This window comes from Hemitrygon akajei, chromosome 12 (genome assembly GCF_048418815.1).
Source record: "Hemitrygon akajei chromosome 12, sHemAka1.3, whole genome shotgun sequence".
Lineage (NCBI taxonomy): Eukaryota > Metazoa > Chordata > Chondrichthyes > Myliobatiformes > Dasyatidae > Hemitrygon > Hemitrygon akajei.
Window position 1 is genome coordinate 115,167,100 of NC_133135.1, and position 27,651 is coordinate 115,194,750.

At 44.5% G+C, this 27,651-nt stretch overlaps 2 protein-coding genes across 4 annotated transcripts in view; both read left to right on the forward strand.

Annotated features, from left to right (window-relative positions):
• The window catches only part of ppp1r37 (protein phosphatase 1, regulatory subunit 37), a 134,072-nt gene extending 126,498 nt beyond the window's left edge, over positions 1 to 7,574 (forward strand). The window contains exon 13 of the mRNA XM_073063888.1: positions 1,281 to 7,574. The gene's annotated coding sequence lies outside the window, so the exon portion shown is untranslated. The remainder of the gene's footprint in view (positions 1 to 1,280) is intronic.
• A 17,274-nt stretch (positions 7,575 to 24,848) lies between these two features.
• Positions 24,849 to 27,651, forward strand: part of clasrp (CLK4-associating serine/arginine rich protein) — a 117,348-nt gene continuing 114,545 nt past the window's right edge. For all 3 annotated transcript variants that reach the window (XR_012101136.1, XR_012101135.1, XM_073063889.1), the window contains exon 1: positions 24,849 to 24,908. The gene's annotated coding sequence lies outside the window, so the exon portion shown is untranslated. The remainder of the gene's footprint in view (positions 24,909 to 27,651) is intronic.

A 27,651-nucleotide genomic window follows, 5' to 3' on the forward strand; every position in this document is an offset into this window, starting at 1 on the left:
GCCGGGCTGCCGGCTGAAACAAGTCCCTGAACTGTGTCACGGTTGCGGAGGCCTTCTCTCCAGCCGAGCCCCGGGCTCGATTTCCGAGCTCAGCGGCAGATGCCTCACTTCCGGCAGCTGTGGATAGCCACCAACGAGGCTGTACGGTGCTCGCTCCAGGGAAGCGTCTGGGGTATCTTGAGGTTTCCGACATCACTTCTGTGTGCTCGTTTGCTTCAGAGAGGTGCTGGTCGGAATGGGCCATGTCTCCAGGCGCTTCAACACAGTAGCAGGCTGCAGGTCTCCGGGAACGTGGTGAACCTCAGACCAGGCCTCGACGATCGGGTCCAGATACGGTCTGGAGTTGAAGCAATTCTGGCACGTCGATGATCTCCAGCTGGGTCAGTAACTTCGCCAGGGTGTTGTTGATCTTGCTAGATGTAGCAACTTGGAGGTTTAGAAGGGTTTCTCGGGTATAGGATATTGTAGAGGGCAGTTTGCTCAGCAGAGCACGCGTAGAGTCGCCAGTTACTGGCGCCATCTTTAATATTTATTATTGCCCTGTGCACTGTGAGCCTCATGCAAGCAAGAATTTTCACTGCACCCTGGTGTTGATAGCAATAAATTAATCTGAATCCTATGCCAACATTGTCATCATCATTATGTGCCATGTCTATGACCATGATTGTTCTTGGCAAATTTTTCTACAGAAGTTGTTTGTCATTGCCTTCTGGGGCAGTGTCTTAACAAGATGGAGAACCCCAGTCATTATCAATACTCCAGAGATTGTCTGGTGTCAGTGGTCACAAAACCAGAACTTGTGATAGAATGAGCCGCTTATATGACTCTCCACCCCCTGCTCGCATGGCTCTTCGTGACCCTGATCGGGGAGGCTAATCAGGTGCTACACTTTGCCCAAGGGTGATCTGCAGGCTAACAGAGGGAAGGAGCACCTTACACCTCCTTTGGTAGAGATGTATCTCCACTCCAGCACCCAAATCCCAACGTACCAGTTTTTAAATTCCGTGCTATTAGCCCATTGCTTCACATCCATAGTAGCTTTTGACTTTTATCTAGCATAGCAATTAGCATAAAACTGTTACAGAACCAGTGATCTGGGTTCAATTCTGCCACTGTGTGTATGAAGTTTATATGTTCTCTCCCTTCCTCCAGCATTCCAATGAGTAGTTTATTTGGTCACAAGGGCGTAATTGGGTGGTGCGAGCTCATTGGGTCAGAAGGGCCTGTTACTGTGCTGTATCTCTAAACAAATTAACTATTTGTTTTGTCTTCTTCGACAGTGTCCTTTGGGTCCTGCTGGATGTACTGAAGCTGACCTTGAAGATGCCTGTGCAGTTCCCCCACCCACCTACTCTCCAATCCTCCTCCTCCTCAAAAAAAAACAAAAAAAAAGATTTTTCTCTCAGACTTCTCCTCACTGCCTCTCTCATGGTGTCAGACTGCCCACCATCAACCTGTGTCACTCATCGCCTGCAGCAATGGTCCATTCCGTCCCTCCTGCAGGGAATGAGTTCCTAGTGACCTGGTTTTATTTTGGTTGGAGTCGGTACCAAAGACGTGCCACCCAGGGGAAAAGAGGTTGGCTTGCAGTGCGCAGTCCAGTGGAAGGGTGGTTCCTCCTCACTGGGATAAAGCTCTACTGACATAAGAAGTGTCATTGTCTAGAATCTGAATGAGTCAACCCCTTGCACTATAGATTTTCTACATTATATTGTAAATGTATTACATTATATTGTAACAAGGCTTGGTTTAGCCAGTGAACTGCATTTCCCTGTTTCCACTATTGACATTAGTCCTAGCAAGAGGTAGGACCAATATTCAGGAGGCCTGTTCCCCCTTCCCAATACTGACTTGTCTCCACTGTGTCTATCTCTGTGTTATTGACACTATTTGTTTGTGGATGGTGGGGATGAAAACATTGCACTAGTAAAGGGAATTTTAAGCCCAGGTACTCTTTATGGTATATCTCACTCATGAGGCTTTCTCCTTTAGAAGCTATTTAGTTTGGTCTTTATTGATGTTGGTTTAATGTTTTGAGGAAGTGGATCGTGCAAGGCATTGGCAGCTTGAACACTAGGATCTTCATTTAGGAGTGTGTTTGCACTGAGATTTGTACCTGCTGGGAGCGATCTCATTATAAACCACGTAGATAGCTGTACATGGTTATCAATTATCTCCGTGACATACAGGCAACTGGAGAATAACTATTTGAAGGTTAATGAGTTTGGTCAGTGACACTAGTCAGAATCACTACAAAACAGATCACTGCTTTGCTGTTGTATTGAATGTGGGAGCTAGCTGCGTGCAAATTGGCTGCAATCTCCCTTTCTTTATGATAACAATCGCACGTCACAAGTTATTGTCTGGATTGAACTTTGTGGAGTCCTGTGCCCATAAAGACACCAAACACATGCAAATCCTTTCTTTTCTGGTGATTGTCCTAACCCTTATTTTAAGTCAGTCATTCCATGTGGATTTCTGCATTTTTTTGTCAAATTTTCAGGGAACAGGAGGCTGAAAGTGATTGAAATCACTTTAATCATGATTCTTGACTCGGTTGCCAAAAATGCCTAGTGATTTTTTGTTTTAAGTGTGGAAAAATAATGATTGTACTCTCGCAATCAGTCAAATTTACACAAAAGCTGTTTTCGTTTCATCAGACAGTATCATTTAAGACTAAGATTGCACCCTGGTAATGGATTAGACTAATACTTTGGGAACCTCCCTTGCTCTGTCTGATTTTCCTGGCACAAGCACTGCTTATTTTAAACATCACATCAACCAAAATTGATGATTGCTCAAAGCCAAAGCCACTGCGTAGTTCCGTTCTTCCTGCTGCAAGCTGTCCACTAGGCAGCTGACAATGCCGCCTTTGTAGTGCTGCCTTTCCAATCAGGCAGAAAACTTATCTTGAAATCTCTGGTGTCTAGAATGTGCCGGGAAACCACCACACATCTGTCAACAAATCTCTGGACTGACTCCTTCGTAGAGCAGTCATTATAAGTATTAAACCATTTCTGTCCATCGTTTTAGATTTTGCTTTCAATATCAGGTACCAAACATTTTTGCTTTTTAATGTCATTTTTTGGTTCCCTGATGTGTCAAATAAGGCACATGGCTTCAAGCTTATGCAGTATCCCTTGCAATGACCTGTCTATTGAGAAGAATGGTCTGTATTTTAGCCTGGCTGAAAGAGAAATCACAAGGATCTGTAAGCTTTGACATTTCCGTATACTATCTCCGGGTACACTATAGAACTACCATCGATTTCTTTCTACACTGATTCCTGGAAGGATTGCTTTGTGGTACAGAGTAACAAACAAAAGTAATGTGTGATATTGATAAGATAGATCAAATTATTGATGATTCATTCCCTCTATCTCATGCGATGTTTAGGGAAAATAAAGATTAGCTTCTTTGATATAAACTAGAGTTATTTTACCCAGCTTTAGCTGCAGTGTCACATTACCTCAGTATTAATTTACCGCCATTTAAAATCAATTTCAACTTAAGCCTACTCTTTTCAATTGAAGAAATTTCCATGTGGAAAAGCTGCAGGGGGTCAGATGGAAACTGGTTGCCTTGTCTGTGACAGGTGTATTTTGCAAAGAATTAAGGCTCTATTCGGTACCACAGGGACTAGACTGGGTCAGGAGCAGGATATTTGCTCCCAGTTCTACCTCGGTGAAGATGTAGTGTTTACGCTCATTGTGTTACACTCTGTTCCTTATGCAGGAAAGATTTATAGTCATAAAAATGGCAATAAGGAAAGATTAATAATACATCTAACTCTAATGGAATAGAAACTAGTGTGTTTTGTAGAGAAATTAATGCTTCAATTCAGGCTGTCATATCAACATTAATTCATTAAGGCTTTCCTTTTGTGTGTTATTGTCCAAGTCTAAAGTTTATATAGGTGTGTATGTATGTGTGTGCGTGAGTGCACGTTTGCTTGACTCACATGGGAGATAGGCTTGTGATTTAGAGAAGACAAGCTGACCCTAGCATGCTGAGCAACGTGTATGTGTTACCCAGGCACACTTCACAACCTCAGTTGCAGCTCAGGGTGTATACGGACCGTCATTTGCCAACTCCTGACCCCAGCTATGGATATGCAGGCTGTTTTTAAAATTCTTGTGATGGTTGATCTCTCTGACTTACAAGCAAACAATGATGCACCAGCCTAGATCCTACCAGAACTCGGCATCTTCTCCAAGACTTGCATAAGAATCGTGACAAATAGGAACACATGCATGTTGCAAGTGGACACAGACCAAGCTGAAACCACATGATGGACAGTGCAAAGTTACAGACAGACCAATACAGATGACTTTTCTATGAGCTGTGTAAGTCGCAATGTGCAGTCATTGGTATGAATCGGCATGCGATCCACGTGTATGACTAATTGGAGATGGTCTCAGGATGGTAGTGGAGAGAGGAGAACTTAACACATGCAAGCACATCCTCGTTTCTTACTAGTGCATCTACAAAGTCAGCCTGCAATGTGAGCAGTGGGTTGTTGCTCCAAGAGTTGTATCTGACTGATCCCAAATGAAACCGGTGGAGTCATCTACCCTGTCATCTGAGTGCTCGACTCCCGAGGTCTTCTTAAAAAGTGCAATAAATGCCATGCAATGAGCATAACTGCATGCAGGTTACACTTGGACATGTATAAACTGATGCTGTGACTTTCTAGCCTTTAAATGCAGAGAATCTGCATATAGCATAACACTATGTATAGAGGTACGTGTTAACTTGTGTCACAGGGCTGCTTAAAGTCTGATTCTATTTTTTCCCTGTTATGTACTCCTCTTGAGGTCTTGTAATAATTGTGAATTGTTTTTCTTCCCCTCCCTCCCCCCCTTTTTTTTTTGACTGATTCACACACTTGAGGAATGGTGTGGCTGACACAAAGATGTTACTTGACACTGTCCAGGCACTGCAGCAGTCTGGGGAAGGAGTGAGTTTTGCATCCTGGCAACAAACTCTCTGCCAGATCCAGGCTCTGATTACTGTACTACTTTCTGATTTCAGTGGGTCTTGCTCTCATTTTAAAAACTCAGCACTGAACGTCCTCCATTGCAGGTTAAACATCTGCTGGAGCACCAAATCCTCTTCATAACATGTTGTTATGAAGGCATCTAGGATCGATGTCTGAAATAAATGGGTAGATACAATGGGCCCAACAGCAGGGACAGCCCTTCTGAGAAATAATACACTACAGTGACAGATTTAGCTTTGGTTTACATTTCTGCTCAGAGCAATTAAAACGAGTGTAGTGGCCTCAATCCCAGACACACTGTCAATGTAATGAGTTTGGGATCTTCCTCACAATAAGGGTACATTTATTCGCAACTGTTGTTCAGCAGCATTCCAATTGCACCCCTTCGAGGCTATGTGTATGAAGGTGAATACTTCTGAAACCATTTACTTGTCTCTAAATTACCCAAAGGGCTTTTAGTTTTAATATGAGCTAATTTATTTGCGGACTATGCAGTGAGATTAGTGGATGTGTTTGGATCCATGTTGATTTTTTTTTAATTATGCTTAAGCTGGATTTGGGAATCACTGGTGGAGCTAGTATTTGTGGAGCACCTTCTATTACCCTTGAGAATGTGGTGGTGGGATTAGAACGCAACATTATGTTTTCCATCTACCCTTGAGAAGATGGTAGTGGTATTGGAAACTAATGACAACCTTCTGATTCGGGGCAGGAAAGGAGTGACAATATTATTTTCTACTGAGCCATGCTGGGTCAAGAAACCATCACATTCCCCCCCCCCCCCCAAGAGTAACTTGCACTCATCTAGGTCAGCAATGGACTTCCCAGTAGAGCTGAGAAAAATTGGCCATGGCTCTCAACATTGGACTTGTACTGAGTCCTGGGTTAGATGCCTCCCATCCCACACACCCAAGCAGAGTCTCTGGTCAGACAACTGAATGCCAAAAGGTTTCACCACCTTTGTCAGAGGAAGGGAGGAACCGGGGGCAAAAAAGCATGTTTGCAGTGATCACAGTGAGCCAGATGTCTGATTCCACAGAAGGGAACAGGGACAGGATCTTGAGGATGAACTGGGACATGGCACATTGCCATTTATAACTGGCAATGTGATCAGAGAGGGATGAGTACCATTTTCCCCACTGAAACACACAATGCAGAGGCTGATTGGTGGAGATAGCAGGGAAACCAACTGGTGATTCCTGATTCTACTTTATTAAGCAATTGTTATGGTTTTAAGGATTACTTGAGGTGGCCTTTCTGGATGGAGAATGCATCAGCTGCAACACTACTACCTGTGGGTTCAGAACATATCAGCTTGGTTCCCCACTGCTTGACCCAGCACTGTACTCTGGACAAAGCCAGCACCAACTCCGTCCTTGTGTACTGACCCCTCATTGCCTCATACTAACCCTGGTTGGTCCCTACAAAAACCTGCTCCACACCTGATGCAATTTAAGTACATGGAGGATTTCCTGTTTCCAGCAGTACTTGGACACAGGTGAAAGATTTTCAGTGCTGTGGAAACTTAGTGCAATCTGCCTGTAAATGTTGTAGAGTACCAAAGTAAATGGAGGAATTTGTGATTCCACAGGTGACTACTGAGAATCTCAGCCAATCCTGGGCCAGTTAATCTGTTCAAGAGTTGACACTAATACTAACACTGGGAGCCAGGCTAAAATTCTTCCCCACACTGATGTCTACTGGCTGATTTACTTTCTCTTGTGCCTTCACTACCTCCCACCTTTTATGCAGCTTCTCATTGCCATGGGTTCATTTCAAAGGTTCTGGTGGGATCCTTCCTGTCCCCACTGAGCTTATCACTGCACTCTATGTCTCTGGCTCCCTCTCTGTCTCACTGTCTGTCTGCCTCTCTCTCTAACTCCCTCTTCCCCCCCCCCCCCCCCCAATCACCTCGCCATCTCCACCTTCCCCCCCCCCTCCCCCCCCCCACTCTCAGTCCCACTCTCTCCCTCACCCCTCACAACCCCTTTTTCTTTTTCGGTCCATACCTAACTCTCAACCATATCATTTCCTTTGCTTCCTATCTGAAGCTCCCTGACCACAACACTGGTATTTAAAGTCACCACAGCTGTCGTCGTAACTAAGCCTAACCCACTGACTGTAAAGACGGACAGTTACTCAGACCAACCTGTGCCACATCTTCCTGTCAACCTGAAGACTATCACAATGGTTATTATTTTCCAGAGAGATTATACGCCTTGTATTTCTTTAATCAGCTCATAGGAACTGCCAGTATGCTGTGTTGTTTGGAATCCTTTACTAGAGTGCACCGTGGAAGTGTGGGGGTTCACCTGGAGTTTTTGCTTTTTGTCCATGTACCTGTGGGTGACAGAGCATGCATCTCCACCCACAATCTGTCCATGTTGATGCCTCCTCAAGTACCTACACTTATACAAGCCACTTGATTGGTCTGTTGAAGTGGATGTACCCTCCACTGGGCCCCTCTAGGTCTCTGAGATGAACCTAATGGAATTATGTGAGTTTTAAGCATCTTTGGATTTATTCAGAATCTTGGGTAATAATTACAATTAAAAAAATTCTTTAAGTTAAATGGAGTCATTTTGCTGTGCTGCTCTTCCACTGTGTGCATTGCGGGCTGGGAATTCGGTGATCGAACTGGCTGACATGATGGAGCCAGCTCTATCATGGGCACTAGCTTCCCTACCATCAAAAGCTGAACCTCAAAAAGCAGCATCCATCATTAAAAATCCTTACCATCCAGGACATGCCCTCTTCTCATTGCTACAATCAGGGAGGAGAAAAGAAGCCTGAAGACACTCACTCAGCGTTTTAAGAACAGCTTATTCCGTTCTGCCGTCATATTTCTCAACAGTCCATGAACACTACCTCGCTATCTTCCTCTTTTTTATACTCCTTGTAACTTACAGTAATTTTCTTTATGTATACCATTGTACTGCTGCCACAAAACAACACATTTTCTGAAATATGTCAGTGATAATAAACCTGATTCTGATTCACAGACACCACTTCAGGCATGTTTCTCTCAGTGCCCTATCCCAGTCAGTTTATCATTGCTCTTCCTGGCTGTGTTCTTTCCTTTTGGAGTTGTCTGAGATGCAGTTATCTCTGGTGATCCTTTTCCAGGCATTCACAAGAATTTAGTGATAAAATGTAACCATATAAGACACAGGAGCAGAATTAGGTCATTCAGACCATTGAGTCTGCTCCTCCGGTCAATCATGGCTGATCCCAGATCCTGCTCTCAACTCCATACACCTGCCTTCTCACCATATCCTTTGATGCCCTGACCGATCAGGAAGCTATCAACTTCTGCCTTAAATATGCCCACGGACTTGACCTCCACTGCAGTCTGTGGCAGAGCTTTCCACAGATTCACTACTCTGGCTTAAAAATTCCTCCTTACCTCTGTTCTAAAAGGTTGCCCTTCAATTTGGAGGAGGTGCCCTCTAGTTCTGGATACCCCTTCCATAGGAAACATCCTCTCCACATCCAACATATCTAGTCCTTTCAACATTCAGTCGCTTTCAATGAGATCCCTATGCATTCTAAATTCCAGTGAGTACAGGCCCAAAGCTGCCAAACACTCCTCTTATGTTAGCCCCTTCATTCCTGGAATCACCCTCATGAACCTCCTCTGGACTCTCCAATGACAGTAAATCCTTTCTAAGATATGGGGCGCAAAATCAATACTCTTAAATGCAGCCTGGTTAGTGTCGTATAAAGCCTCAAAATTGTCTCCTTGTTTTTATATTCTATTTCCCTTGAAATAAATGCCAACATTTCATTTGCCTTCTTTATTACAGACTCAATCTGTAAATTAACCTTCTGGGAACTTTGCACAAGGACTCATAAGTCCCTCTAACACCTCTGATGTATGAACTTCCCTATTTACCAAAGTGCATTATTGTACATTTCCAAACACTATTCCATCTGCCCATTCTTCCAAATTGTCTAGTCCTGCTGTATTTGCATTGCTTCCTCAGCACTAGCTCCCCCTTCACCTACCTTCATATCATCCACAAACTTTGCCACAAAGCCATCAATTCCATTATCCAAATCATTGACAATGTAAAAAGTAGCAATCCCAATACTGACCACTGAGGAACACCACTAGTCACTGGCAGTGAAGCAGAAAAGGCCCCCTTTATTCCCGCTGGCTGTCAGCCATTCATCTATCCATGCCAGTATCATTCCTGTAACACCATAAGATTTTATCTTGTTAAGCAGATTCATGTGCAGCACCTTATCAAATGCCTTCAGGAAATCCACTGCCTCCTTTGTCCACCCTGCTTGGTAGTTGTCAGGCAAGATTTCCCTTTACAGAAACCATGCTGATCTCCAAGTACCCTGAAACCTAATCCTTTAAAATAGATTTCAATACTTCCCCAACCACTGAGGTTAAGCTATAATTTGTTTTGCCTTCCTCCCTTCTTAAAGAGTGGAGTGACATTTGCAATCTTCCAGTCGTCCTGGACCATGCCAGAATCAAGTGATTCTTGAGAGATCATGACCAATGCATTCCACATATTTGGATCCTCCCTACAACCAGCCCCAAGCTCACTACTTCCCACTACACACACACACACACACACACAACATTTCCACCTTGGTGATGTTGCCCAACACAGCAGCTGCTGAATCCCACTTCCCTGTCTTTGTTACCTCACGTTTGACAATTCCTGTGCCAAGGAGCGGCCTGCAAGTATCGCCACACTTGCTGCTGCGATGATGTAGCATGTCCACAGGTAACAATCTAAACCATACATCTTTGGCATGTGGGAGTAAACGAGCGCACATGCACAGATCACCCATGTCATATAAGACGGCACCTTCCCCAACAACTTCTGGCAGACCATATACCCATCATACCCTGTGTAAAGAAGTTGCCCCTTGGGTTCTCTTTAAACCTCTCCCACTCGCCAGAAGCCTATACCCTTTAGTTATGGGTTCCCTTTCCCTCAGAAACAGACAATTAATGTTCACCCTGTCTAGGCACCTCATAATTTTATGCACTTCAATAAGATCATGCCATAATCTCCTACACGCCAAGCAATAATGAAGGCTAGAGCCTTCCCATCTTTCCCTGTAACTCAGGCCATCTTGTCTTGGCAAAATTCTTGTAAATCTCTTATCCCCTGCCAGCTTAATTACATCTTTACTATAACAAGGTAAGAAAAATTCACCACAATAGACCAATTCCGGCTTTGCCAAGATCTTGTACAACTGACAGTTTCAACATCATTATGTGCCGTGTCGAATGACTTGGGCGATCATGGTCTTTCCACGACCATTATTGTTCTTGGTAAATTTTTCTATTGAAGTGGTTTGCCATTGCCGCCTTCTGGACAGTGGCTTTACAAGATGGGTGACCCCAGCCATTGTCTATACTCTTCAGAGATTGTCAGCCTGGCATCAGTTGTATGCACCAACTGTGCCCATGGCTTCACGTGACCTTGATCGGGGGAGGGGGGGGAGGAGGGTGTTAAGCAGGTGCTACACCTTGCCCAAGGGTGATCTGCAGCCTAGCAGAGGGAAGGAACACCTGCTTTGGTAGTGGTGTATCTCTACCCTACAACTGTAATACAATCTCCAATTCATATGCTCAAAACTCTGACTGATGAAGGCAAGAATCTTGGTTATTATATTTAAATCTAAGTCTTCACTACCTATTTGGACATAGAAGATTATGTGGTACTTAGATACATCTTTAAAAGTGGAATACACTATTTTCTCTGTATCCCTGCGTCCACATGTCTAATGATCCCATTGAACAGCAGAGTGATCCACCTGCTTCCCAAGCAATAGTTTTTCAAACATTCGGTTTTGCAACAAGACCCAGAAACTCGTGAAAAAAATTTTTATAAAGTACATATGCAGTTAATCTGAAATAACAGAAAATGCCAGAACAATCAGGAGGTCAGGCAGCATCTGTGGAGAAAGAAAGTTTATAGATCATTACAGCATTGTACAGGGCCTTCAGCCCACAATGTTGTGTGTTGCTCCCCAATATGGATACTATAGAGAGAGTGCAGAGCAGATTTTACAAGGATGCCTGGATTCGAGAGCATGCCTTATGAGAATACATTGAGTGAACTTGGCCTTTTCTCCTTGGAGCGATGGAGGATGAGAGGTGACCTGATAGAGGTGTATAAGATGATGAGAGGCATTGATCATGTGGATAGTCAAAGGCTTTTTCCCAGGGCTGAAATGGCTAAAACGAGGGGACATAGTTTAAATGTGCTTGGAAGTAGGTACGGGAGGGATGTCAGAGCTAAGTTTTTTTTTCACACAGAGTGGAGGGTGCATGGAATGCACTGCCAGCAACGGTGATGGAGGTGGATACTTTTAAGAGACTCTTAGCTAGGTATATAGAGCTTAGAAAAACAGAGGTTTGTGTGGGAGGTAAATTCTAGGCAGTTTCTAGAGTAGGCTACATGGTCAGCACAACATTGTGGGCCGAAGGGCCTGTAATGTGCTGTAGTTTTCTATGTTCTATGTCGTGTTAAACTTTTAAACTACTCAAAAATCAATATAATTGTTCCCTCCCACATAAACTTCCATCTTTCTTTCATCTAAGAATCTCTTGTATGTCTCTGATGTATCCTAGCAATGTGTTCTATGCACCCACCACTCTGTTAAAAAAAACTACCCCTGACATCCCCCTTCCCTATACTTTCCTCCAATCAGATTAATATTATGCCCCCTTTGTTTCAGCCATTTCTCTCTGGGAAGAAGTCTCCAGCTATCTACTCGAACATCTTATCATCTTATACACCTCTATCAAGTTACTTCTCATCCTGCTTCTCTCCAAAGAGATACGTCCTAGCTTGATCAACCTATCTGTATAAGGCATGCTCATCAATCCAGGCATCATGCCGGTAAATCTCCTCTGCAACCTCCATAAAGCTTCCACATTCTTCCTATAATATGGTGACCAGAACTGAATACAATTATCCAAATGTGGTCTAACCAGACTTTTAAAGAGTTGCGACATTAGCTCACAAACTCCTGCCCAATGAAGGCCAACACATCATACTCCTTCTTAACCTGGTATTTGGTTTTCTAACCATGAAAATCTAAACCCAAAGACCTTAAGCCCAATTGGACATAAATAGCCACAAGTGCTCTCCCTAAATGGTGTTATACTGTAACTACCCAATCTTCATAGATTACATTCCTGTTTTTTCTTCATGTGAGCTTAGCTGCCAATACCCACTATTCATGTGGAAGATACATCCAGCTAACAAAGTAGTTTAAAACAGTTCATTTATTTTCAATGATATATATATAAACCTAAACAACATAATTAGAACACACTTGAAACTCACAGAAAATTTCTACCTTAAGCACTTCTAAATTACAAACCATTTCTAAAATACAAAGGATTTTGAAAACACAGTACAATTCCTATAAAAAGACATGCCAAAGATGCAGAAATACGAGTCATCTGTCACAGAAACTGAAGCAAAAGGAATGGATTCTAGTTTACCTCATGTTTCTTCTTGTTCCCTAACCATTCCTAATTACCCTGCACTGCTCTGTACATTCATACTGTTTTTCTGGCACTTTGGTGAACAAACACCTATTTCCACAGATACCTTTTTACACAAATGGTCTAAAATTCCCTTTAGAGAAACAGTTACCAGCTTACAGACAATTAAAATCGTAAAGCTAACTTCCTTGAGTACATAAACCTTTCAATTATAAATACATCAGTTATTTGATATACTAAATGATACCATCCATCTGAACTGCAATGTTCCTTGAACTAAACAACTTAGTCAGCTTGTCTGTTTTTAAACAAACCTAACTAAATAATCCATTGTTTTTTACTGCACTCTTTGCTTGGACTCATGCTATGAGCCAGCAAGTCTGAGCTATAACAGAGCTAATCTGTGTTTTTAACCTCACTGTCCCAGTGCCAGGGTCCAGGACATCTCAGATCAAGTCCTCAGCATTCTTAAGTGGGAGGGTAAACAGCCAGAGATTGTGGTCCATGTATGTACCAATGACATATGTAGGAAGAGTGTCAAGGTTCTGCAAAGTGAATTCAAGAAATTGATTGCTAAGTTAAAAGGCTGGACTTCCAGGGTTGTGATCTCAGGATTGCTACCCATGCCACGTGCTAGTGAGGCCAGAATTAGGAGGATCATGCAGTTTAACACATAGCCAAGAAGTTGGTGCAGGAGGGAGGGATTTAGATTGGGCTCTTTTCTTCCAGGGAAGGTTGGACCTGTACAGAAGGGATGTTTGCACTTAAAATGGAGAGGGACTAATACCCTAGAGTGAAAGTTAATCAAGTTGCATGGGGGGAGGGAGGAGAGGTTGGTGGTTTAAACTAGAATTTCAGGATAATGGGGACCAGAGTGCTGGAACAGTTAGTGGAATGGTTGTGGAGGTAGATGCTGCTAAGACCTTAGAGAATCAAAAGGTTGAGCATGGTGTGACTATTGTCCTGAGCTGCATATATTTCAATGCAAGAAGTATCATAGAAAAGACAGGTGAGCTCAGGGCATGGATCAACACTTGGAATTATGGCATTTAGACATTAGTGAGACATTTGCTGGAGAGGCACAACTGGCAGTCCAATATTCTGGGATTCTGTTGTTTTAGATGGGACAGAGCAGGAGGGATTAAAGGAGTGGTGTTACTGGTCAGGGAAAATATTACAGCATTGCTCAGTCATGACAGACTGGAGAACATATCTAGTGAAGCACCGGAATATGATTGTAACCAAGGAGGGAGAACAGAAACCTGATTGGATGAGGACTAGCCTTACGAGAAGGATGTTCCAGAGGGGTATAAATACCACTGGACTAGACGTGACCAGGTATCATCCGTGATGAGGATCACGGAGTTTGTCATCAAAATGTCAGTTACAATTGATACCTGTATGAGGCTGGAAACCCAAGAAGAGTTTATTCGTTAAACTTACAGAGTTTTTCAAGGAAGTTACCAGGAAAGATAATGAAGGCAAGGCAGTGAATGTTATCTACATGGACTTTAGCAAGGCATTTGACAAGGTCCTGCATGGTAGGTTTGTCAAGAAGGTTCAGTTGTTTGGCATTCAAGATATAGAAAATTGGATTGGACATTGGCTTTGTGGGAGAAGCCAGAGAGTGGTAGTAGATGGTTGCCTCTCTAACTGGAGGCCTGTGACTAGTGGAGTGCTGCAGGAATTGGTGCTGAGTCTGTTGTTGTTTGTCATCTATATCAATGATCTGTTTGATAATGTGATTAACTGGATCAGCAAATTTGAGTGTGACACCAAGATCAGAGGAGCAGTGAACAGCGATGAAGTTTGTCATGGCTAAAAAATGGTGGATGGACTTTAATACTGAAAAGTGCAAGGTTTTACACTTAGGTAGGATAAACTAGGTTAGGTCTTACACAGTGAACAGTAGGGCACTGGGGGTGTGTAGGAAAAAGCGATCTGGGAATACAGGTCCATAATTCACCATAATAGTTTCATCACTAGGTAGATAAGGCCAAAAAGAAAACTTTTGGCACATTGGCCTTCAGAAATCAAAGTATTGATTACAGGAATTGGGGTGTTATGTTGAAGTTGTATAAGACATTGGTGAAGACTAATTTGGAGTAGAGTGCGCAGTTTTGGTTGCCTCTCTACAGGAAAGATGTAAATAAGGATGAAAGAGTACAAGGATGTTGCTGGGTCTGGAGGACCTGCATTAAAGGAACGATAGAATAGGTTAGGGCTTTATTCCTTGGAATGTAGAAAATTGAAGGGAGATTTGATAGTATACAAAATTATTAGGGGTATAGATAGGGTAAATGCAAGCAAGCTTTTTCCACTGAGGTTTGGTGGGACTACAACCAGAGGTCATGGGTTAAGGATTAAAGGTGAAAAGTTTAAGGGGAACATGACATGAGGGGAAACATCTTTAGTCAGAGGGCGATGAGAGTGTGGAATGAGCTCCCAGCATAAGTGGTGCATGTGAGCTCAATTTCAAAGTTTAAGAGAAGTTTGGATAGGTGCATGGATGGTGGGGATATGGAGGTTATGGTTCCGGTGCAGGTCGATGGGAGTAGACAGTTTAAATGGTTTGGCATGGACTAGATAGGCTGAATGGCCTGTTTCTGTGCTGTACTTTTCTATGACTCCAGAAGAAATATTAGTTGGATATTTACCTAAAACTGTTTGTGATCTTACAAGTGGCAGCTGTTGTGTTTAAAAAACAAGCTTAGCAAACATGAGCAAGAGGCCTTGGAAGCGAATATCCATCACAAATCACTATACTCTCCTATGCAGCAATTTTGAGGGGTCTATGGATGTGCACCTCAAGATTCCTTTGTTACTCCCACTGCTAAGAATCCTGCCATTAAACCTGTAATCTGCTTTCAGGTTTGACCTTGCAAAGTGAATCACGTCACACTATTCTGGATTGTACTCCATCTGCCACTTCTCCACCCAGCTCAGCATCCTGTCAAAATTAGTTCATGTTTTAGGTCCAGATCAAAAGTTGTTGCCGTGGAAACTTGTGGGTGCCTGTCTTACTCTGGGATATGTGGAATTTTTACCCACTTTCCCAAATCTTTATCTGGTATATTATATCAATCTAATAATGCATTAAATCTTTTTTGGGTACATTGCTCCTGCTTCCTGCAGTCACAGACAACTGAAAAACGTCATCGCTTTTTCTGACATTTATCCCTGCCCTCAATTCCCCAAGAGTCTTTCCTCCTCTTTCTACCTCCATCTCAAGAGATAGGTTAGCCTCAAAACTCCTTTAGCCACGCACAGATTCCTACAAGATAAGACCCCTTGGTCCTCCAAGAGGACCACAACTGTGTTGTGGTTTCGAGGCTTGATGCCTCAATGACCCAGAAAGCTATGTTGACTGGAATCAGGGCTTTTTACTTTGGCTCTTCGTAGGGCCACCCATATTATACAGCTTAAAGTCTAGAGGACAGATTAAGAGTGGTCCACTCATCCTCCGGGTTTGGGAGGTTCAGCTCAGGACTAACAACTGTGACTGGTCAAACAAAACTGTTATAAAAACAGCAAAGAAGAATCTTCAAGATGCATGTGACAGTATTCCTGAGTCTCCACCTGGGATTTGTATGACTGACAGTGGTGAAAACCGAGAGGAAGCTACTGACAAAATGAATACCGGCAGAGATGGCCCTAAACGCCAGCAGTATGTAAGGACACATAATGACTTTACTGCCTGTAAGGAACCCTTCCTTCTGTAAGGATCACTCCATTCCATTCTCTCATTTCCTCCAACTGCCTTGTATTCTCTGTGGACGCCTTTGAAACATTTTCCATCCACCGTCAGAGAGGAGGTACGGGAGCCTGAAGTGCTACACTGAATATTTTGAGGATAGCTATTTCCCCCACACCTCCACACCCAGCATCATAGAACATTGAAGAGTACACCATGGGAATAGTGTTGAGCCAAACCAGCTAAAAAGCAAATCGGAACACCCAAACATTAATCCCTCCTCCCTACTCCATGTCCATATCCCTCCATCTTCCTCACATCCATGTACTGATCCAAATGCCCCTTAAAAGCCTCTAATATATTTGCCTCTACCACCGTACCAGGCAGCGCATTCCAGGCATCCACCACTCTCTGAGTAAAAAACTTACCCCTCACATCCCCCTTGAACCTACCTCCCCTCTCACCTTCCAGAAGCCAACCAGAAGCCATGGATAACCACAGAGGTGCATGCGCTGCTGAGGTCCCGCGACTCCGCCTTCAGAGCAGGTGACAAGGCAGCTCTAACAACAGCAAGGGCCAAACTGTCCCGAGCCATCAGAGAGGCAAAGCGTGCACACGCCCAGCTAATCCACAGTCACTTCCAGGACAGTGGTGACACGCAGCGCATGTGGAAGGGCATCCAGGACATCACCAATTACAAGACAACATCACCTGGCTGTGCAGGTGATGCCTCCCTCCCAAATGCGCTGAATAACTTCTACGCCCGGTTTGAGGTGGAAAATAACGTGGCGGCGAGGAAGTCCACCCCTCCTACGAATGACCAGGTGCTGTGTCTCTCCGTGGCCGATGTGAGAAGAACCCTGTGCAGGGTCAACCCACGGAAGGCTGCTGGACCAGACAACATCCCTGGTAGAGTGCTCAGAGGATGTGCAGACCAGCTAGCAGATGTTCTCACTGACATTTTCAACATCTCCCTGAGCAGTGCCACCATTCCAACGTGCTTCAAGGCCGTCACCATCGTCCCCATGCCAAAGAAGTCTTCAGTGTCCTGCCTAAATGACTACCGTCCCATTGCACTCACATCCATCATCATGAAGTGTTTCGAGAGGCTCGTCATGAGGCATATCAAGACCCTGCCGCCCCCCTCACTGGACCCCCTGCAGTTTGCGTACCGTCCCAACCACTCAACAGATGACGCCATTGCCACCACCCTCCACCTGGCTCTAACCCACCCGGACAAAAAAGACACATATGTTCAGATGCTGTTCATAGACTTTAGTTCAGCATTCAACACAATCATCCCTCAGAAACTGATTGGAAAGCTGAGCCTACTGGGCCTGAACACCTCCCTCTGCAACTGGATCCTAGACTTCCTGACTGGGAGACCTCAGTCAGTCCAGATCGGGAGCAGCATCTCCAACACCATCACACTGAGCACGGGGTTCCCCAGGGCTGTGTGCTCAGTCCACTGCTGTTCACTCTGCTGACCCACGACTGTGCTGCAACACACAGCTCAAACCACATCATCAAGTTCGCCGATGACACCACCGTGATGGGTCTCATCAGCAAGAACGACAAGTCAGCTTACAGAGAGGAGGTGCAGCGGCTAACGGACTGGTGCAGAGCCAACAACCTGTCTCTTAATAACATAAGAACATAAGAGATAGGAGCAGGAGTAGGCCAATCGGCCCCTCAAGCCTGCTCCGCCATTCAACAAGATCATGGCTGATCCAATCTTAACTCTAGTTTTCACCGAATCCCACAAGGCAACAGTGCCAACCAACAGGGCACCATGCCGCCCATTTTATTTTATTATTCATCCCGCCCAAACCCATGTGATCACCCGGGGGAACAAAAACCGAGTTGCCAACTGAGGAGAAAAAATCTGGAAAATTCCTCTCCGGCCCATCCAGGCTATCGAAAACTGGTCCAGGAGTTCACATGTGAACAAAACAAAAGAGATGGTTGTTGACTTCAGGAGGGCACGGAGCGACCACTCCCCGCTGAACATCGACGGCTCCTCGGTAGAGTTTGTAAACTGCACCAAATTTCTTGGTGTTCACCTGGCGGAGAATCTCACCTGGTCCCTCAACACCAGCTCCATAGCAAAGAAAGCCCAGCAGCATCTCTACTTTCTGCGAAGGCTGAGGGAAGTCCATTTTCCACCCCCCATCCTCATCACATTCTACAGAGGTTGTATTGAGAGCATTCTGAGCAACTGCATCACTGCCTGGTTCAGAAATTGCACCATCTCGGATCGCAAGACCCTGCAGCGGATAGTGAGGTCAGCTGAGAAGATCATCGGGGTCTCTCTTCCCGCCATCACGGACATTTACACTACACGCTGCATCCGCAAAGCAAACAGCATTATGAAGGACCCCGTGCACCCCTCATACAATCTCTTCTCCCTCCTGCCGTCTGGGAAAAGGCTCCGAAGCATTTGGGCTCTCACGACCAGACTATGTAACAGTTTCTTCCCCCAAGCTATCAGACTCCTCAATACCCGAAGCCTGGACTGACACCTTGCCCTACTGTCCTGTTTATTATTTACTGTAATGCCTGCACTGTTTTTGTGCACTTTATGCAGTCCAGTGTAGGTATGTAGTCTAGAATAGCTTTCTCTGTTTTTTTTATTATGTAGTTCAGTCTAGTTTTTGTACTGTGTCATGTAACACCATGGTCCTGAAAAACGTTGTCTCATTTTTACTATGCACTGTACCAGCAGTTATGGTCGAAATGACAATAAAAGTTGACTTGACTTGACTTGACCTTCAATGCATGTCCTCTGGTATTAGACATATCAACCCTGGGAAACAGATACCCTCTGCCCATGCGATCTGCCTCTCATAATCTTATATAAACTTCTACCAGATCTCCCCTCAGCCTCTAGCACTCCAGAGAAAACAACCTGTTTATCCAGCCTCTTGTGATAATGCGTAATTCTGAACACTAACTCATTATTCCTTTTCTGCATTATTTATTTATTTTTGTTACTAATAGTAATTTTTATGTCTTCCACAGTACTCCTGCAACAAAACAAGAACATTTCACAAATGCAGGCATCATGTTACGATAGTGGTCCATGTAACACTATTACAGTGCTACTGACCCAAGTTCAAGCCTGCCGCTGTCTGTACATTCTCACCATGACCTCTGGATCCTCCATTTTCCTCCCACACTCCAAAGACTTACGGCTTAGTAAGTTAGTAGGTCACATGGGTGTAATCGGGTGGTGCAGGCTCATTGGACCAGAAGGGCCTGTTACTGTGTTGATTCTCTAAAATAAAAGTGTTAGTGATGATAAACTGATTCTGAATCTTATTCTGGGCCTTGATGTTCTTCTAACCCAGTGGATACTGTCATGTTTTTATCAGGTACCACAACTCGTCTCCTCTGGAGAGACAAAGAACAACCTGGGCACTACTGTAGCGTAGCAGTTAGTACGACGCTATTTCAACTCAGGGTGTCGGAGTTCAGAGTTCAATTGCTGTCATCGTCTGAAAGGAGCCACTGTACGTCCTCCCATGGAATGCTGGGGGCTCTGGTTTCCTTAACAATCCAGAGACATACTGGGTTGGATAATTGTCCCGTGAATAGGTTCGGGTTAATTGGGATGGTCAAGGGTTACTGGGGCAGCGCTGCTCAAGGGCCTGGAAAGACCTACACCATGCTGCCTTGCTAAATAAATGACTAAATTCAAGGAATGAAGAAGAATTTCCTTGGCCTTCAACTTAAATCTCACCAGCAGCTGCACTCAATGGATTTTCCTTCACAACGTGCAGGCCCAGCAAGACTCCACCACAGAAACATATTCATTGTGTTCGAGTGGTATCTCTCCCCAATGATGGCAGGAAGTCGTTTCTCAAAATTCTATGATTTATGTGATTATTGGACTGTAGGGGGGGTTGGTTTGAGGTTTGATGTTCTAACTGCCATTTTCCTTGTGGGCGATCTGTTAGTGTTTTGTGTGAGGAAGAGTTGGGGTGGGGTGGTTGAGGTTTGTGAGTTTTTGTTTTTTTTTCGTTTTGGGGCAGGCTGATCACTTTATTTTCAACGATGGCTGTGGTTTTTCTGTATTTCATGTCTATCTGGAGATGATGAATATCAGAGTGCATTGTATTCTACATGCATATTTTGACAATAAGATGAACCTTGGAACTTTTGATATTCCCCTCCCTTCCCATTCAGCAGTGCTGCCTTGATCCTGACCAAACAACTCCCCAAATTATGGCACTTTTCCCTAAACCTCTCCTTTCCAGCATCTAGGGACCTTCCAGTGAGTCAGCTCACCTGCACCGTTTCCAGTTTAGTGTACTGTATTCAGAACTGGCAAGGTGGTCTCCTTGGAGAATTGGTGACCACTTTGTAGAAGATCTATGTTTAATTTGCAAGAGTCATTAACAACAAATTGGAGGAGAAACATAATGTAGTTCGAACTCCTCTGATTAACCAGTTTGTTTTCACCTGTTAGTGATGTTCCCCTTGTTCTATCCACTCCTACCTCAGCACAGCAAATGAAAACCGACTGCTCTTTTCAAATACAATCCAAACACAGAACATAGAAGAGTACAGGAAAGGAATGAGCTCCTCTGCCCACAGTGTTGCGCTGAGCCAGCTGAAAAGGAAATCAAAAACACACAAACACTAACCTACACGATATCCATACCCCTCCATCTTGCTTGCATCCACATAACTTAAACACCTCCACTGTATTTGCCTCTACAACCAGACCAGGCAGTGCATACCAAACATTCACCACTCTCTGAGTAAAAAACTTCACCCTCACATCCCCCTCGAACCTACCCCCTCTCAACTTCAAAGCATGTTTTCTCGTATTCGACATTTCTACCCTGGGAAACAGACACTCTCTGTCCTCTCTATCTATGCCTCTCTTATTTCTTGGAAACCTCTAGATAAATAGATAGATAGATACTTTATTCATCCCCATGGGGAAATTCAACTTTTTTCCAATGTCCCATACACTTGTTGTAGCAAAACTAATTACATACAATACTTAACTCAGTAAAAAATATGATATACATCTAAATCACTATCTCAAAAAGCATTAATAATAGCTTTTAAAAAGTTCTTAAGTCCTGGCGGTAGAATTGTAAAGCCTAATGGCATTGGGGAGTATTGACCTCTTCATCCTGTCTGAGGAGCATTGCATCGATAGTAACCTGTCGCTGAAACTGCTTCTCTGTCTCTGGATGGTGCTATGTAGAGGATGTTCAGAGTTATCCATAATTGACCGTAGCCTACTCAGTGCCCTTCGCTCAGCTACCGATGTTAAACTCTCCAGTACTTTGCCCACGACAGAGCCCGCCTTCCTTACCAGCTTATTAAGACGTGAGGCGTCCCTCTTCTTAATGCTTCCTCCCCAACACGCCACCACAAAGAAGAGGGCGCTCTCCACAACTGACCTATAGAACATCTTCAGCATCTCACTACAGACATTGAATGACGCCAACCTTCTTAGGAAGTACAGTCGACTCTGTGCCTTCCTGCACAAGGCATCTGTGTTGGCAGTCCAGTCTAGCTTCTCGTCTAACTGTACTCCCAGATACTTGTAGGTCTTAACCTACTCCACACATTCTCCATTAATGATCACTGGCTCCATATGAGGCCTAGATCTCCTAAAGTCCACCACCATCTCCTTGGTCTTGGTGATATTGAGACGCAGGTAGTTTGAGTTGCACCATATCACAAAGTCCTGTATCAGTTTCCTATACTCCTCCTCCTGTCCATTCCTGACACACCCCACTATGGCCGTGTCATCAGCGAACTTCTGCACATGGCAGGACTCCGAGTTATATTCGAAGTCTGATGTGTACAGGGTGAACAGGACCGGAGAGAGTACGGTTCCCTGCGGCGCCCCTGTGCTGCTGACCACCGTGTCAGACCTACAGTCTCCCAACCGCACATACTGAGGTCTATCTGTCAAGTAATCCACTATCCAATCCACCATGTGAGAGTCTACTCCCATCTCCGTTAGTTTGTGCCTTAAGATCTTGGGCTGGATGGTGTTAAAGGCACTAGAGAAGTCAAGGAATGTAATCCTCATTGCACAACTGACCCCCTCTAGGTGAGAGAGTGATTTGTGCAGCAAATACGTGATAGCATCCTCCACTCCCACCTTCTCCTTATACGCAAACTGAAGAGGATCCTGATCAGATCTGCCCTCATAGTTCGGCGCTCCAGAGATAAGCAACCCAAGTTTATCCAGCCTCTCGTGATGGCACATGCCCTCTGAACCAGGCAGCATCCTGGTAAACCTCTTCTGCGAAGGCCTCGAAGACGACAGCGTTTGGATGTGGATAGTGAGAGACTCTATGGAGGCCAGACAGTCAGCGATTATGTTTATTGTGGAGGAGGGAGACGGTGATTGTTATTGTTACTGTATTGTACTCTGAGGGAGGGGACGGGGATTGTTATTGTTACTGTATTGTACTCTGGGGAGGGGACGGGGATTGTTATTGTTACTGTATTTTTCTCTGGGGAGGGGAAGGGGATTGTTATTGAAACTGTATTTTACTCTGAGGGAGGGGACGGGGATTGTTATTGTTACTGTATTTTACTCAAGGGAGGGGATGGGGATTGTTATTGTTACTGTATTTTACTCTGGGGGAGGGGACGGAGATTGTTACTGTTACTGTATTTTACTCTGGGGAGGGGACGGAGATTGTTACTGTTACTGTATTTTACTGAGGTGGAGGGGACGGGGATTGTTATTGTTACTGTATTTTTCTCTGGGGAGGGGACGGGGATTGTTATTGTTACTGCATTTTTCTCTGGGGAGGGGAAGGGGATTGTTATTGTTACTGTATTGTACTCTGAGGGAGGGGACGGGGATTGTTATTGTTACTGTATTGTACTCTGGGGGAGGGGACGGGGATTGTTATTGTTACTGTACTTTACTGTGGGGGACAGGGACGGAGATTGTTATTGTTTCTGTATTTTACTGCTGAGGGGGTGCTGACCGGGTTTATTAGTGTTGCTGCATTTGACTGTGTGGGGGAAGGTCGGGATTGTTATTGTTACAGTATTTTATTGTGGGGAGGGGACGGAGATTGTTAATGTTACTGTATTTTACTGAGGTGGAGGGGACGGGGATTGTTATTGTTACTGTATTTTTCTCTGGGGAGGGGAAGGGGATTGTTATTGTTACTGTATTGTACTCTGAGGGAGGGGACGGGGATTGTTATTGTTACTGTACTTTACTGTGGGGGAGGGGGATGGAGATTGTTATTGTTTCTGTATTTTACTGCTGAGGGAGTGCTGACCGGGTTTATTAGTGTTGCTGCATTTGACTGTGTGGGGGAAGGTCGGGGATTGTTATTGTTACAGTATTTTATTGTGGGGAGGGGCAAAGAGATTGCCTCAGAGCCTTGGAAGTCCATTTTTAAGGCAGACATGGATTCAGGGTAATAACTGTTCCTGAACCTGGTGGGGTGGGACCTGAGGCTTATTGTGGTGAGTGAAGTTATCCACACTGGTTCAGGAGCCTGATGGTTGTGGGGTAATAACTGTTCCTGAACCTGGTGGGGTGGGACCTGAGGCTTATTGTGGTGAGTGAAGTTATCCACACTGGTTCAGGAGCCTGATGGTTGTGGGGTAATAACCGTTCCTGAACCTGGTGGTGTGGGACATGAGGCTCATTGTGGTGAGTGAAGTTATCCACACTGGTTCAGGAGCCTGATGGTTGTGGGGTAATAACTGTTCCTGAACCTGGTGGGGTGGGACCTGAGGCTTATTGTGGTGAGTGAAGTTATCCACACTGGTTCAGGAGCCTGATGGTTGTGGGGTAATAACTGTTCCTGAACCTGGTGGTGTGGGACATGAGGCTACTCTACCGCCATGGTTTGAAATTTAGGGGTCATTCCTGAGTATGGCCACAGGAAAGTGAATCTCAGTGTTGTATATGGTGACAGATATATATACACTTTGATAATAAAATTTACATTGAACTTTGATGGTGGATGTGGCAGTGCTCCTTGTAGATGTCCTCTCAAATACTTAGCCCTCAGCCAACATCAGTCCACAATTTATCAGAAGTTTTGTTAAAGTGAGTTTGCTGTCCTCAAACAGGTCACAACAATAATTGCACTTTTATTGTAATTCCCGTGATATAGAAATATACCACTGCCAGATGAGAGACTTCAGATGCGGGAATCTGGAACAACACTCAGTGTGCTGGAAGAACGCAGCAGGTCGAGCATAATCAGGAGGAAATGAATTATTTTCTTTCTTGGTTTCGTGGCTGTCTGGAGAAGACGAATTTCAGCTGTATACGTTGATAATAAATGAAACTTTGAACCTTTTTGAATTGTTAGCTTTTTTTTTGGTAGGGACTCCTGCCTTCAGGACTGTAAGAATGAAAAACATCCCGATGAAGGGTCTCGGCCTGAAACATCAACCGTTTACTCTTTTCCATATATGCTGCCTGTACTGCTGAGTTCCTCCACCATTTTATGTGCGTTGATTGGATTTCCAACATCTGCAAATTTTCTCGTGTTTGTAAAACGTCCTCTATCATTTTGCTCTGGAACTTGTGCTAGCGAGAAAAATGCAAGGGGGAAGATTTCCTCTGTCGGATGGGAGCGGGGCAGAAGTGGCTTAACCGGGGGCGGAAATGGTCGGGGGAATATTTTCGGGGCCGCAACCCGAAGGGGGAGACTAAGATGGCGGAGTGAAGAGCGAGGTGGAATCTGCTGAAGGTAGTTGGGGCGAAGATATCGCGGCAACGGAGCGGGTCAGGGCGAGCGGTGCTCCCCTTCGCTCCCCTCTGAGCAGCGGGGACTGAAGCTGGTTGCGTTGGGGCGGCGGGAGAAGGGTTCGCGGGGAAGGGCCTTGGGCCCTGAAGGGGCGGGTAACAGGGGAAATATTTGGGAAATGGAGGCTACTGGGCCATTGGGGAGTGGGATAGCAGTGAATGGGGTGTTTAGAAAAGTGGGGAGGTCCTCTGAGGAGTGGGGAGTGGAAGAGCTGGGGATTGAGTTCTCTGGGTAATGAATAAGGTCAGTCGTGTTGGGGTAATCAGGGACTGGACGTGGAGGCAGGATCACTCGGCTGTTAGGCAGAGTGAGTGTTACGGTGAATGAGGTGATTAGAAACGGGTGGGGTGACTGGAGGAGTAAGGGATTGAGGTCTCTGGATAATGAATGGGGTCATTTTGGTCGTGGGGTATTCAGGGAACTGGGCAATCGAGTCTGTCATTGGGTGGAGTGAGGTCAGGTGAATGAAATGATAAGAAACGGGTTTCTGAGGCATGGGGCTACTGTAGGAGGGTGATGGATGAAGAGGAGAGATGAGAAAATTAGATGGCAAGTGCAGACTGGAATATAGGAAGGGGAGGGAACAGAACAAGGCTGGGATACAGGAAGTTGTGGAAGTCGTAGAGTGGATTGAAGTTGATGAGCTGAGAAATGACAGGAGGGTTGGTGAACAGTCTGTGAAGAGTGGAGATGGGAAAGAAACAGAAATATATGGATAGGTTTGGGGGGTGAAGTGAATGACTGGGGAATTAGGGGCAATACTAGTCAGGGGGATGTTGGGAAACAGTGGAACGGGGAGGACTGGAAAACTGGGGATGGTGAAAGTAGAAGAGAAGCGTTGGGAAACTTGGAAATGGGGTGAAGAAGTAGGACGACTCAGGAATAAGAAGTTTGAGAAAGGTTGGGAAGAAGAAGGGCTGGGAAACTCGGGAAAGTGGTGGAGTAGCAGTAGGACTCAGTAATAAGAAGTCTGAGAAATGGAGGAAAGTTAAGGTCTCTGAAGTGAGTGGAGGGAATGAAAAGGGATTGCTGAGGAGAATGCGTGAGAATGGGCTGGGGTTTGCAACCCAGCGATAAGAGTGATGACTTGGGAGTCCAGGACGGGAAGTCTCAGGGTTCTTGACATCCACCGAAGTACTTCTGAAGCATAGTCATTTTTAAAGATTATATTCCATGTAAAATTTTGGCCACAGTGATCCACTGTATTCATTTCTGGATCTCAATGCTTAAGAGCAGGAGTTCCCGACCTTTTTTATTTCATGGACCCCTACCATGAGCCAAGGGATCTGTGGATCCCAGGTTGGGAACCCCTGCTCGAGAGAGAGTGCAGAAGACATTTACTGTGACACTGGATATGGGGAATCTCTAGTTAGCTGGGGTTGTTCTCATTGGAATGGAGAAAATAAAAAGTCTGTTACTGTCAAGTACATATATGTCACCTCTACTACCTGGAGATTAATTTTATTGTAGGCATTTACAGAAAAATAAAGAAATTCAATAGAATTTATGAAAATCTATCGATAAATAAATCTGACAAGCAACCAATGTAGAAAATGAGACAAATTGTCTCAATAATAAAATGAATAGTATTGAGAAAATGAGTTGTAGAGTCCTTGATGAAGATGACTAAATTTACAACTCTTTGCGGCTTATTTTGATCCTGTGCAGGAGTACCCCCCCATCCCCGTACCAGATGGTGATGCAGCCAGTTGCTATGTCAGGTCCAGATTAGATCTTCAGAGATATTGGCACCCAGCAGTCAAGAGAAAGAGAGTCAGTGAAAGTTTAGAAAAAAATAAATTAACTTCAGGCATCATGTGAAGATTGAGAAGATGGGTGGTGAATACAGGATTAGGTATATGATTGCTAGATGAACCCTTTAGTGCAGATAGAAATTGGCAGGTATAGCATTGTGGACATCACCAAGTTGTGGCTGAAAGAAGATCATATTTGGGAGCATAACATAGAACCTGTCCTAATTATCACTTAACAGATCCTTTCTGATACCATCCAAACTGGCCTTTCTCCAATTCAGGATTTCAACTCAAGGACCAGTCCTATACTCCATATTTGTCTTGAAAGTAATGGCATTAGGATCATTAGATGCAAAGTGTTCCCCTACACAAACTTCTGGCGCCTGCCCTGTCTCATTCCCTAATAAGAGATTTAGTATGACTCTCCTGTCTACTTGGGATCTCTATACATTGACAAACTCTACACCATCCAGTCCTTTAACAGTGTGGGAGTTAAAATCACCTACTCTTCTAAATCCAGTGGATTGTTGGATGGTCTATAAAATCTCATTAATGTGGTTATCCTTTTCTTGTACCTCAGTTCTACCGTATAGCCTCACTAGGCGAGCTCTGCAGTCTGTCCTGATTGAACACTGTTGTGATATTTTCCCTGCCTAGTAATGCCCACCTCTCTTCCCTCCCACAATGGACCCCCGGAATATTGAGCTGCCAGTCATGCTTCTCCTGCAAACAAGTCTCACTATTGCCTACAATGTCATAATTCCAGGTGTTGATCCATGCCTTGAGCTCATCTGCCGATATTCAGGTCAGGACACTAGTCGCACCATGCTCAGCCTTTTAATTCTCTGAAGTCTTACCAGCATCTGCCTTCAAAACCACTCCATTAACTGTTCTGGCACTCTGGTTCCCATCTTCCTGCAACTCTAGTTTAA